The sequence below is a fragment of the Dioscorea cayenensis genome, chromosome 7 (genome assembly GCF_009730915.1).
Source record: "Dioscorea cayenensis subsp. rotundata cultivar TDr96_F1 chromosome 7, TDr96_F1_v2_PseudoChromosome.rev07_lg8_w22 25.fasta, whole genome shotgun sequence".
NCBI classification, from domain to species: Eukaryota; Viridiplantae; Streptophyta; class Magnoliopsida; order Dioscoreales; family Dioscoreaceae; genus Dioscorea; species Dioscorea cayenensis.
In genome coordinates, this window is record NC_052477.1 from 15619718 (window position 1) to 15629043 (window position 9326).

Consider the following 9326-nt stretch of genomic DNA (forward strand, 5'->3'; position numbering starts at 1 on the left):
TGCTGATTTTCCGGGAGGAAAATAACGGGCTAGAAAAGCTTCTACCATCTCGTCCAATGTAGTGATTGATGATCTAGGTAATGAGTGTAGCCACTGCTTTGCTCTCCCCTTTAAGGAAAATAGGAAAGCTCTCAATTTGATGGCATCATCCATCACACCATTTATCTTCAGCATGTCGCACACCTCGAGGAAGCTCTCTATGTGACTGTTTGGATCCTCATCGACCAAACCATTGAATTGTGCAGACTGCTGCAGCATATGGATGAATACCGGCTTTAGCTCAAAGTTCTGAGCTATAATTGGGGGACGCACAATACTCGATTGTGTCCCCAACACTAAAGGGCTGGCATAATCGGATAGTGTTCGTTGTTGCTCATTTTGTTCTGCCATGTTTTCAGATCCTTCTACTTCTAGATCAGCTGGATTATGCTGTTCTTGCACAGGTTCTTTCCCTTTTCTTGTAAGTGTACGTTCAAGCTTAGGGTCTCCTTCAATCAATATTGATGGATTCCCTTGGGTCATAACCTGGAGCTGCACCAAAAAGAAAAAAAAAGACAATCATAACGATGATAGAATAAGAAGATATGAATTAGAATGTGTGGTGAAATAGCTAAGAAAACAAAGTGCAAAGTATCTCTAAACGCCTAGCTCCCCGGTATCGGCGCCAAAGACTTGAGAAGGTCCCCTTGCGTATATCCCGCAAGTGCACGGGTTTGTCGAAGTAATAATCCCGGATGAGCGGGGTCGAATCCACAGGGAGTAGGGAGTAAAGATACTTAATTTGATTCTTAGCTATGTGGAGTATCAACATTGATAAGTGTGATAATGATTCGATTCTCAACAATTAAAAGCAACAAGTAAGAGAGCAAAAGTAAGGAGGAGGTAAGGCAATCCATAAAGATGGGGTACTCGGATGATGCTTCACCTAGGATAATCGCTTCAAGTGCAAGAACTCTCTATTGTGCTTCCTAATCAATGCAATGGTGAGTCGTGGAAATCCTGACATACATAGTCCCAAATCTACGGTCAACTATGCCTAACTCTATTCATGTCCCGGAGGAGAGATTAAATAACCTCTCAACCTCGCACTCGAATAAAGTTGCAATGAGCTCCAGGGATTCCAAGTGATAAATCGCTTCATAATTATAGACCTAACCCTTTGGTCCAGACGGAAAGTCTCTAGCCACAATTAAGCCCTAGATACTAAGATCCCCTTAACGCTTCACTCCATTGCAAGCGCAACTAGGCCCCAGCGGAGGTTCATCCCTTAGACCATTCACTCTATTATGGCCGCAAAGAACTCAAGGAATGGAGGTAGAATCTATCACGTCGGAGGGGAAAGGGGATGCTCCTGTACCTCTCGACTCACCCTCTTAACCCTCTCCAACCTAGCTTTGTCTAACGCTCGTGGTGTGTCACTCACTCACAAGGTTACCAACAAGAACTCTCAACCCTAGTGTCACTCTATGGGAAATGTTCATACAATCAAGCATTCAAGGTTGGAACTCACCATAAACATCAATTTATTGAAAGCATAATAAAGAAGTTCAATGAAATGAATACATCCTAGGGTTCACAATCACCCAAGTACCCACTAGGGGTATAGCTCTCCATGGAGCTAAGTACAATCAAAGAAATCGAATGTAAAAGCAATGAATCCATAAAGAAACCCCCTCGATGGTCATGTCGATGGTCTTGTTGAGAGTCCTCTACTCGTCGGAAGGGATCCTTTCTCCGGCCTAGGATACACCTCGCGGGATCGATGTTGTCGAAAGCTCTCCCAATAACCTTCTTCCAAATGACGCGTGATGTCGGAGTTGTAGAAGCTCTCCAAAAACCTAGCCAATACCCCTCAAAACCCTAGCCGTAGCCCTCTCGCAAGTTAGGGAAAAGATGGAGAAAAGAATACCAAAATCGGGGCTGAATCGGCTTTAAATAGGGCTGCAATCGGGCAACTCCACGGGCGTGGACGCTACACATGCCCGGGCGGAATTTCCACACGGGCGTGGATAATTTTCCACACGCCCGTGTGGATTCTCTATTTCTCTGATTTCTCGGCCGGTTGTGAACAGTACTACTACAGTACTTGCTACATTGTTGCTACAATGCTCTGCTACAGTCTTCGACCTGAATAACTTCCCAATTCCATACTTTCATCGGTGTAATGCAGACGGGCACACGTTCATGTCGTGAATCACTTGCTTCTTCAATGATATACATGTTGGTGGAGCTCTTGTTCTTATATGCATAAGACGGAGTGCTCGAGTGTGACTGCCTTTGTGCCCCTCCAAATGGATGTGCTCACTCGAATACGAGGAGGTTGGCACACAGTCTAGCATCTCACACCTGTCCTATGTCTTCGCGTTTGAACCTTAGCAAGATCTCCTCCAAAATAGGTGCATTATGATCCACATTGGTCTATTTTCTTCATAATCGGCCTCACAACCCTACCTGCATAAAAGTAACATAAAAACACACATATTAATGTAAAAACCTGAGAAAAGTAATGCTCAACATAAGGAATGAGCGCTTCGCATTCATATCGCACAAGAACTTATCAAACTCCCCCACACTTAAGCTTTTGCTTGTCCTCAAGCAAACATTAAAACATTCTGTGCATCAATGAGGAAAGTCTTGAAAGTGCTTGGCCTTAGGTTCACTGAGGTATACAAAGAAAGTATTCTACAAGTAAGGAAAATTTCAACACTAAATACGAAAAATCAATGCTCTAGCTAAAAACTTGAATAAAAAAGGACAACAAACCCGAATTTCGTGTAAGTGTGTGAACTCACTCAAAACAACCCAAGTTATACTCCTCAAAGTTCTAAGTACAAGGGACTTATTTATCTACAAAAGTGATAAAAATTTTAAAAGATGGTAGTAGCTTCACACATCCTCTAAGGTAGCCCTTTCCAAAGAGGCCGCTAAGGTGGCTTTCACACTTTTCGAGGTGGTAGCTTTTTCTACCCGAGTGGTAGCTTTCACTCATCCTATGAGATAGCTCTTTCTCTCATTAGGGCATAACTAGTATCCGACTTGTGAGAGTAGCTTCATACTTCATAGGTGGTAGCTCTTTCCACCCAACAAACACAAATAAACAATAAAACTATTTTGTTCCTTCTTTTTATTTTCCATTTTTTTTTTAAATTTAGCAAAATAAGTAAACCTAACTAGTCCCTTTAACATCAAACATGAGTTTCCAATAGAGTTCAAAGAGTGAGTAGTGCACTAAGTGTAAATCGGGCAAAAATTCCTAAAAATTCAAGCAAGAACTAGAGCATGAAAACATTCAATGTTAACAATTCTCCTATACTTAAGAATACAATCATTGCAACTAACGTGAACCGCCATTGGCTATGTGAGAATATATCAATCAAGAACAATAGAAAAGATGTGCGCATTATGAAACTCCCCCCCACACTTAAGATGTACATTGTACTCAATGTACTCATACAAACTCACTCAAAATATATCATTCAAAAATAGATGTGGGAGAAGCAATCAAAACAATACTCCCCTGACTCCTAGTGTTACGTTTGATGAAGCTAATTCGTAGGGAGTAGTGTTCGAATGGGTTTTGAAGCTCACACGGTCAAGTGCTGAAGCACCTTGGCCGTGCCCATGACTAAGTCTCAATTCCCAAGATGACAAGACCATCTGCACGCATACACGAAGGGGTTCAGTGAAGCTCAAGAAAAACAAAAATAACTCGAGTGTATAAATGATGAAGCAATGAATACAACTTGATAAATGCAACATAACATAAACTCAGAAGGAAAAATCCTTTCTGAGTGAACAAGTCTAAAAACAAGAAAATAAAATAAAGTAAAATGCATGAAAGTAAAAGAAAAGTCAAGTGTCGGAGTCTCTCTCAGGCTCCGCTGCTGCTACTGCTGAAGTCGAAGCATATAGTGGGTCCTCCGGTGCTGGGGTCGATGATGGAGGTACTGGAGGAATTGACGGGGCCTGAAGAGTCCTCGGCTGTAGGACAAATGATGAGGCAATGTCTCGCTCTAGGATCTGCTGTAATATGTCAAAACGTGCTATGAACTCTGTGTACTGAGTAGCCTGCGTAGCCCTAATCTCGGCAACCTCGGCTCGGACCACTCCTATAGCATTCTCGAGCCTCTCAAAGCGATCATTGGCTCGAGATGGTGAAAACATACGCACTAGGGGTGGTTCCTCGGCCACTGGAAGTGCCTCGGTCTCCATCGATGCTGGCTGAGGCTCGGGGGCTGGCTGAGATGCTCCGGCTTCATCCTCAGCTATCTCTGGGGCTTGTAGGACTAAAGAAAAAACCCCTGTCCGCACCCTGCGGACCATGCCCATCGACCGGATCATCTCTAGACCTAGGGGAGCGGGTACACTTGTCTTCTCGGCCCCGCGAATCGAATCCAAGAGACCCATGCCCAGCACTAGTCTCATAATGTAAGGGCCCGAGAAGATCGCTCCCAGTCTAGCATACTGTCCCTGATGTCTAATGTAATCAGCTAGGATGTTCCCTAAGTGGATCGGTACGCGCTCTACCATCGAGTATAAGTACAGCAGCTCCTGACGGCTCAAGACACCAGTACCGACCTACTCATGATGGCGTGCAAATATCTGTATGCAGGTCGGGAAAGGCACGTCGCCTTGGACACCACCGGCTCGTAGTGACCTTGACCACATAGCACTCTGTAAGCTCTCTGCGGGGTCAAGGTTCCAGGATAATCAGTAGGCAACTGTGCATACTCCTCTGTAGCTGTGAATTTCTTCTCGTATAGGCCAAGTAGTATGGAAAACTACATAATGCTCAAGCTATGGTGGCGTCCAAATACTCGGAACTGAATGGTGCCCAAACTGTCGAAGCTCGCATACGCTCTATCAAACTCGAATGAGGAGAGCACCTCTAGTGTCAACTCTCAGATGACTGGCTCTCTAATAGTCAGCAACTGCTGCCAACCACCTTCTGAAAATAGATCCCTGATCTCATTGGTGAACTCATAACCCTTCTGAAGCTCCCGTAGTATAGTAGCATCCAGAAATCGAGTCTGTCCGAAACGGAGTCTCAATAATCACTCATAACGTACCTGATGTTCAGGAATTGCAAATCGCATGCCCTCGGGCTCAGAGGATGACTCACGTGGCCTCTTATCAGCTTGCTTCTTTGACCTAGGTGCCATGATCTGCAAAATTTAAACAAAATTGGTCAAACAAGTTGATAAAATAATACTGCAGAAATCCACATGGTCGTGTGGAATTTCCACACGCCCATGTGGATCCACGGGGCGTGAGAAACGCACGGCCACGCATCAACAATCCAAAAATACAACTTAATAATACTTCTAACTTCGTTCTATAAATAAATTATCATTCTAATTGAAGAAACGAAGTATTATTAACCACATTAATCAATAGAAAATACGAATTGACGAAGAAGATGATGAAAAAGGATTTACCGACGAGGAGGAGTGAGAAAATGAAGAGCCGGCCGGAAAACTTCGCTAAAATCCCACCAAACTAGGGCTATGGACTCGGAGAGTACTGTGAGAGTGTTTTCAATTGAAAAGGAGTCGTGAAGAGGGAGAGGAACCATCCTCTTTCAAACAGAACTCGCGACTTTTGGCGTTCTGTGCATCCATACAGGCGTGTGGAAATTCCCCATGCCTGTGTGCCTCACTTCAAAAGCTCCACAGGGGCGTACGCACGCCCCTATGCGCTCTCGGAAAAACTCTCACTAACTTAGAACGAACTGACACGGGTGTGCAGAAAATATCCACGCCCGTGCACCAGACCCACAGGGGCAGACGCACGCCCCTGTGGCTTCCCTGGACATCCGAGAAAAATATCAAGTCTTACGCACGCCCGTGCGGAAATTCCACACGGGCGTGAACATTCACATGCCTAACTCAAAGAGGCAGCCGCACACCCCTGTGTTTTCTCGGGATGGAGGCAACCAGCATAGTATCACACAGGCGTGCGGAAATTTCCCACGCCCGTGTGTGGTTCACAAGGTTACCAACAGGGGCGAGTCCACGCCCCTGTGTGTTCTCGGAAAAATCTGCCCAACTCTGCAGGAATTCACACGCCCGTGCAGAAATTACCCACGGGCGTGCGCTAGTCGCATGGTCATCCACAGGGGTAGCCGCACTCCCCTGTGCCCTCTCTGGATGAGCTCACAATACACATCCACAGGCGTGCGGAAATTCCACACGCCCGTGTGTTTTCTCTGGATGACTTAGAAAAAAAACCTGCAGGCTCTACAGAAATATTCTGAACATGTTTACACACTCAGAGCTTGCCCTAGTATGCAAAATTTACCAGATAAAAACATGAAATAGAACTCAAACGACCAACCTTCGCCAATTCTTCATAAAACACACGATGAGTTTGAAAAACCCACAATAAAAATTGCAGCACAAGCATTTAAAAATTTAAACACCAACACTTAACAGTTTATTCATGAAAACAAACTAAAGTAAAAGGCAAGAAAACACTAAACACTTGGGTTGCCTCCGAAGAAGCGCTTGTTTAATGTCACTAAGCTTGACGTATCTTTCTTACCTCACGGGGGTTCATAAATGAAGGTTGCCCTCTTACCAATGGCTTGAAAGCATGATGAGCAGAGTCTTTTGAGGGTAGAAGGTGTACTCTCGGGCTTCAGACCAACTAGCAATGGTTCGTCCAACTTCCTTGGCTCATGTATGTCTCCAACAATCTTGGAGCGTTTTCGGTGGCGTCTCCAAGCCCTCTTAATTTTTTTGGAGCACCTTCTTCAAGATCCCCGGGGTAGATGTTTCTTCTCCCGTCGAACCAAGCATCATTACTTCTTCATTGCTCTCCTCTTGGTCGAACAAACCTTCATATAAATCCGGGTTGAACCTTTCCTACATATATTCATCAACAATTTCATCAGTAGTGTCTAGAAAGTATAGAGTATCATCAAAATCGAGAGAATGCTGCATGGCTTCAGCAAGGCGGTATGTGAGCTTATCATCTCCAACTCTCAATGTGAGCTCCCCGCCGTTCATGTCAATCAATGCTTTGGAAGTCCGCAAGAACGGTCTCCCAAGTATCGAGGGTACATCTGCATCCTCATCGACATCTAGCACTACAAAGTCAACCGGAAAAATGTACTTGTCCACCTTGACAAGCACGTCTTCAATGATGCCTCTCGGATGTCGCACCGTTCGGTCCGCCAATTGTAAAGTCATCCGAGTAGGCCTAGGCTCACCCAAGCCTAGCTTTTGGAAGAAAGTATATGGCATAAAGTTGATGCTCGCCCCTGAATCCGGCAATGCCATTTCCTCACCTAAGTTGCCGATGTTACATGGAATGATGAAGCTTCCCGGGTCTTTCTTCTTGTTCGGTATGTTCTTTTGCGACACCGCCGAGCATGAAGCATCAAGCACTACAGAAGCACTCTCCTCCAATTTCCTCTTGTTGGTCAATAGGTCTTTCAGGAACTTCGCACACGCAGGCATTTGAGCCAATGCCACGATAAAAGGAATGTTGATGTGGAGTTGCTTGAACAAACACAGGAACTTCTTATACTATTCATTCCCTTGGTCATTCTTCAATCTAGAGGGATAAGGGATTCTTGGTTTGAAAGGTGGGGGTGCCACCTCTTTCTCTTTGTTTGCTCCTTTCTCAACCTCTATAACCTCGGGTGCGTGTTCTTTCGGCATCTCACTCGGTAGCCTCCCTTCAACCTCATGACCACTTCTCAAAGTGATCGCTTTCACATGTTCTCTATTATTGGTTTCCGTGTTGCTTGGTAAACTTCCATGTGGCCTTTCGGAGAGAGACTTCACAATTTGCCCCACCTGATTTTCAAGATTGTGCAAGGAGGCGGTGTGATTGCGAAGTGTAGCCTCGACTGATTCAAACCTTGTATTTGCCGATTGAACAAATCTAGCCAAGTGCTTCTCCAAATCCGTCATCCGGGTTTTTAAGCTTGAAATTCTGTTTTCCACTTGAGGGGCTTGTTTTTGTTGTTGGAAACCCGATGGCCCCATGGTCTTCTGTGTTCCTTGATTACTCCATTAAAAGTTGGGATGATTCTACAAACCTGAATTGTAGGTGTTGCTGTATGGATTCCCTTGAGGTCACATTCCATTACCTACAAAGTCAACGTTCTCAACTGAAGAAACATCACCAATGACAATTATGCAATCAGAGGGAGAATGTCCTCCACCACAACCGGTGCAATTGGTTATCGCCGCAACTCTATTCGAAGCTATAAGATCTAGCTTCTTACTCAAACTCTCCACTTGGGCCGCCAATGAAGTTACCGCATCAATTTTATGGAGACCAACTACCTTTTTCTTCTCCCTAGCGTTCCACTGGTAGCTATTTAACCCCATTTCCTCAATCAATTGACGAGCCTCATCGGGGGTCTTGCTACCTAAGGTACCTCCTACCGCCACATTAAAGAGTTGCCTTGTACTCGGGTTCAAACCATTGTAGAAGGTTTGAACAATCATTCACTCCGGGAATCCGTGTTGTGGACACTTTCGCGGGAGTTCCTTGAACCTTTCCCATGTCTCAAATAGAGACTCCAATTACAACAGCATAAAGGATGAGATCTCATTCCTAAGCTTTGCTGATTTTTCGGGAGGGAAATAACGGGCTAGAAAAGCTTCTACCATCTCGTCCAATGTAGTGATTGATGCTCTAGGTAATGAGTGTAGCCACTGCTTTGCTCTCCCCTTTAAGGAAAATGGGAAGGCTCTCAATTTGATGGCATTATCCATCACACCATTTATCTTCAGCATGTCGCACACCTCGAGGAAGCTCTCCTTGTGAATGTTTGGATCTCATTGGCCAAACCGTTGAATTGTGCGGACTGCTGCAGCATATGGATGAATGCCGACTTTAGCTCGAAGTTCTGAGCTGTAATTGGGTGACGCACATTACTCGATTGTGTGGGAGTTTGACTTTTTCTTTACTTTGCTTATGTTTTGCCTTTTGAGTTTAACTTGTTGTTTAAGTATTTTGAGTGTTCTTTTGTGTTAGGAACTTAGTTAAGGTTTTTGGGAGGTTTATAAAGTGGGAGAGAGTCGTTTTGGAGGTTAACCTGAAAGCCTCACGGTTTCCATGCGGGCGCATGGAAGCCCGTGAGGGTTTCTGGTAAAAATTTGATTTTTGTTGGGCTGAATTGGACCAACCTGAAAGCCTCACGGCCTCCATGCGGGCGCATGGAGCCCGTGAAGATTTCAGAAGTGGTCTCAAAGTTGTCTCACGAGCCTTGGCATATATATTGGCCTTCTTGGACCTTCTAGGACATTCCTAACTTCTTTTTCTCTCCTTCTTCCTTCTCCTCTGATTTTCTTCATTTTTCTCTC

The 9326-nt window shown here is 44.7% G+C and overlaps 1 non-coding gene across 1 annotated transcript; it reads left to right on the forward strand.

Moving 5' to 3' along the window:
• Positions 1–8475: 8475 nt before the first annotated feature.
• On the forward strand, positions 8476–8582 carry LOC120266076. The gene has a single exon (XR_005537919.1). It is a non-coding gene; the product is annotated as a small nucleolar RNA R71 (small nucleolar RNA).
• The last annotated feature ends 744 nt before the right edge of the window (positions 8583–9326 follow it).